The sequence below is a fragment of the Salmo trutta genome, chromosome 40, assembly GCF_901001165.1.
Source record: "Salmo trutta chromosome 40, fSalTru1.1, whole genome shotgun sequence".
NCBI lineage: Eukaryota > Metazoa > Chordata > Actinopteri > Salmoniformes > Salmonidae > Salmo > Salmo trutta.
The window spans coordinates 1,474,810-1,479,608 of NC_042996.1; positions in this window are offsets into that span (position 1 = coordinate 1,474,810).

The window sequence follows — 4,799 nt, forward strand, 5'->3', positions numbered from 1 at the left end:
GCATATTCAGAACCGTCCAGAGTAGTGATGATAGTCGGGCGGGAGAGTGCGGGCAGCAATCAGTTGAAGAGGATGCATTTAGCTTTACTAGCATTTAAAAGCAGTTAGAGGCCACGTCAGGAGTGTTGTATGGCATTGAAGCTCATTTGCAGGTTTGTTAGCAGTGTCCAAAGAAGGGCCAGATGTATACAGAATGGTGTTGTCTGCATAGAGGTGTATCAGAGAATCACCAGCAGCAAGAGCGACGTCATTGATATATACAGAGAAAAGAGTCAGCCCGAGAATTGAACCCTGCTGAATTCATGAGGTAGCTTCATGAGGTAGTCACTTGGAATGCCTTTCAATTCACAGGTGTTCCATGTTAAAAGTAATTTTGTAAAATGTATTTTCTTCTTAATGCGTTTGAGCCAATCAGTTGTGTTGTGGTATACAGAAGATAGCCCTATTTGGAAAAGACCAAGTCCATGTTAAGGACAAGAACAGCTCAAATAAGCAACAAAAAAAAAGACAGTCCATCATTACTTTAAGACATGAAGGTTAGTCAATCCAGAAAATGTTAAGAACTTTGAAGGTTTCTTCAAGTGCAGTCACAAAAACCATCAAACGCAATGATTAAAATGGCTCTCATGAGGACCGCCACAGGAAAGGAAGACCCAGAGTTACCTCTGCTGCAGAAGATAAGTTAATTAGAGTTACCAGCCTCAGGAATTGCAGCCCAAATAATTGCTTCACAGAGTTCAAGTAACAGACGCATCTCAACATCAACTGTTCAGAGGGGACTGCATGAATCAGGCCTTCCTACTCAAATTGCTGCAAAGAAACCACCACTAAAGGACACCAATAAGAAGAAGAGACTTGCTTGGGTCAAGAAACACGAGCAACGGACATTAGACCGGTGGAAATCTGTCCTTTGGTCTGATGAGTCCAAATTTTTGATTTTTGGTTTCAACCGCCATGTCTTTGTGAGATGCAGAGTGAAGCATGGAGGAGGAGGTGTGATGGTGTGGGGGTGCTTCGCTGGTGACACTGTCTGTGATTTATTTAGAATTCAAGGCACACTTAACCAACATGGCTACCATAGCATTCTGTTGCAATACGCCATCTCATCTGGGTTGACGCTTAGTGGACCTATCATTTGTTTTTCAACAGGACGACCCAAAACCCACCTCCGGGCTGTGTAAGATCTATTTGACCAAGAAGGAGAGTGATGGAGTGCTGCATCAGATGACCTGGCCTCCACAATCACCCAACCTCAACCCAATTGAGATGGTTTGGGATGAGTTGGACCGCAGAGTGAAGGAAAAGCAGACAAGTGCTCAACATATGTGGAAATTCCTTCAAGACTGTTGGAAAAGCGTTCCAGGTAAAGCTGGTTGAGAGAATGCCAAGAGGGAGCAAATCTGTCATGAAAGCAAAGGGTGGCTACTTTGAAGAATATAAAATATAAAATCTATTATGATTTGTTTAACACTTTTTTGGTTACTACATGATTCCATATGTGTTATTTCATAGTTCTGATGTCTTCACTATTATTCTACAATGTAGAAAATGAATGAGTAGGCGTGTCTAAACTTTTAAATGGTACTGTAGGGTATGGAAAGTTACTGACTGAGACGAAGGAATGCAGAAAGTTTACATTCTGTCAAACATGTTATTGTTAAATCTCAAGGCTCCTAGGGAAACTGTCTGGTTTCAGTCACTGATAAGGTAGGACAGGCGTGGATTAGGGAGGAGAGAGGAATTCGGCCAAAGGTCAGAGGTCAGATGGAGTGAGAAGGAACAGCCCATGAAGGTTTTAGCGTCAGGCGGGGCCATGACTATACCAGGGAGAGGAAGTTCTTGACTAGCAAAGAAGATGTACTGGCTGTCAATTCCGAGTTGATTCCGCCTAGTGGGAGGATATAAATATGTGTTTGTGTAGTGATGTTTTTGTCTTTTGCAGCTGTTTAACCCAGTGGCTGAATAAACTTGGTTTGAGTTTTTATTGAGTTTTTACTCTGTTTGTTCCGAAACTAACACAACCTTACCTAGTATAAACATTGCCCAAAGAGATGACCCCAAAGACACTACCATCAGTTTCCACCTCAATCATAGAAAGCTTGCCATCAATGTGACTCCACCTGTTGTTTTAGCAGTCTTGATTAAGCTGGAAACAAACAGATTCAATCAGGGTTTTAGGACAATTTCAACAGTTATAATATGAAACAGTTTTAAAATAACTGACACTCTTCATACTGGGCTCTCGAGTGGCGCAGTGGTCTAAGGCATCACTTCTCAATGCAATTGGCATCACTACAGTCCCTGGTTCAAATCCATGATTGGGAGTCCCATAGGGTGGCACACAATTAAGCCGGGGTAGGCTGTCATTGTAAATAAGAATTTGTTCTTACCTGACTTGTCTAGTTAAATAAACTTCAGTGATATGCTTCAGGGAACCCGACAGGTAGTAGGACATTTTACTTTTGTCAGTTGCAACCACTTGTCCCAGTCCTGCGTCAATCTGTATCATATTCTTGATGTCCACTGCCTCATAACAGCACCATGCTGTGGCGACAAAGACAAAGAGTAGATTGCACCATTAAAATGGAGGATGAAATTATGGAGCAAACTTCATCAACTCCAAGTTGATCAAGCATGCTTCAAATGATGGTAACTTACCATGACTGATGGCCAGGAGACAGAGGACCAATAGGACGGCTGCAGTGGTTCTCATGATGTCTCTGTAGATCTACAGTATAAGTTTGGTTTTACACCAGACTTCAATTGTCTCCATGCAGGGCTTTGTGCTTTAATAGCCCTGCAGCCGCCCATCATTGCTTTTAAAGCAATGATGGCTTCCTGTTCCACCTGTATAACAAAGAGTTGATGGGAGGCTGGACCCGGACCTGCTTTTCTGGTTCCTCACTAACGGTTAAGTAAAAGACAGACAATTTATGGTAAGCTGAAAGACCACCCTTCCTAACTGCTGCTACCCCGCTACCTAACTGCTGCAGCGCTGCTACCTAACTGCTGCAGCGCTGCTACCTAACTGCTGCTGCCATGCTACCTAACTGCTGCTGCCATGCTACCTAACTGATACTGCCCCGCTACCTAACTGCTGCTGCCCCGCTACCTAACTGCTGCAGCCCCGCTACCTAACAGCTGCAGCCCCCGCTACCTAACAGCTGCAGCCCACTACCTAACAGCTGCTGGCCCGCTACCTAACTGCTGCAGCCCCCGCTACCTAACTGCTGCTGGCCCGCTACCTAACTGCTGCTGCCCCGCTACCTAACTGCTGCTGGCCCGCTACCTAACTGCTGCTGGCCCGCTACCTAACTGCTGCTTCCCCACTACCTAACTGCTGCTGGCCCGCTACCTACCTGCTGCTGGCCCACTACCTAACAGCTGCTGGCCCGCTACCTAACTGCTGCTGGCCCGCTACCTAACTGCTGCTGGCCCGCTACCTAACTGCTGCTGGCCTGCTACCTAACTGCTGCTGCCCCGCTACCTAACTGCTGCTGGCCCGCTACCTAACTGCTGCTGCCCCACTACCTAACTGCTGCTGGACCGCTACCTAACTGCTGCTGCCCCACTACCTAACTGCTGCTGCCCCGCTACCTAACAGCTGCTGGCCCGCTACCTAACTGCTGCTGCCCCGCTACCTAACTGCTGCTGCCCCGCTACCTAACAGCTGCTGGCCCGCTACCTAACTGCTGCAGCCCCCGCTACCTAACAGCTGCAGCCCACTACCTAACAGCTGCTGGCCCGCTACCTAACTGCTGCAGCCCCCGCTACCTAACTGCTGCTTGCCCGCTACCTAACTGCTGCTGCCCCGCTACCTAACTGCTGCTGGCCCGCTACCTAACTGCTGCTGCCCCGCTACCTAACTGCTGCTGGCCTGCTACCTAACTGCTGCTGGCCCGCTACCTAACTGCTGCTGCCCCGCTACCTAACTGCTGCTGCCCCGCTACCTAACTGCTGCTGGCCCGCTACCTAACTGCTGCTGCCCCTCTACCTAACTGCTGCTGGCCCGCTACCTAACTGCTGCTGCCCCACTACCTAACTGCTGCTGGCCCGCTACCTAACAGCTGCTGGCCCGCTACCTAACTGCTGCAGCCCCGCTACCTAACTGCTGCTGGCCCGCTACCTAACTGCTGCAGCCCACTACCTAACAGCTGCTGGCCGGCTACCTAACTGCTGCAGCCCACTACCTAACTGCTGCTGGCCCGCTACCTAACTGCTGCTGGCCTGCTACCTAACTGCTGCTGGCCCCCTAACTAACTGCTACTGCTGCAATGGATTATCTGGATTATCTCTTCTATTATGTCAATCTCTCATATCAGTATCATGTTGAAATGGAGTGGAATGTTATAACTATTTCTCCAGGCACGATGTGACGTTCTGACCTGTAAAGGTGTTATTTGTTAGTGTTTAGTTTGGTCAGGACGTGGCAGGGGGCATTTGTTTTATGTGGTTCAGGGTGGTTGTGTGTATGTGTCCATGTAGAGAGGGGTATTTGATTTATTAGTCAAGGGCTTTTGTTATTGTTCTATGTTAGTTTATTTCTATGTTCTGTCTAGTCATTTGTATTTCTATGTTTAGTTAATTGGTGTTGGGGCCTTCAGTTGGAGGCAGCTGTCTATCGTTGCCTCTGATTGAAGGTCCTATAATTAGGGGTGTGTTTGTATTGTGGGTAGTTGTATTCTGTTTTGTGCTTGTCACCTGACAGAACTGTTTGTGTCATTTCTGTTAATTGTATACGTGTTTATTTTGTTTCTCCTTCTTATATCAAAAAGAGGATATGAGTATACACTTCCCTG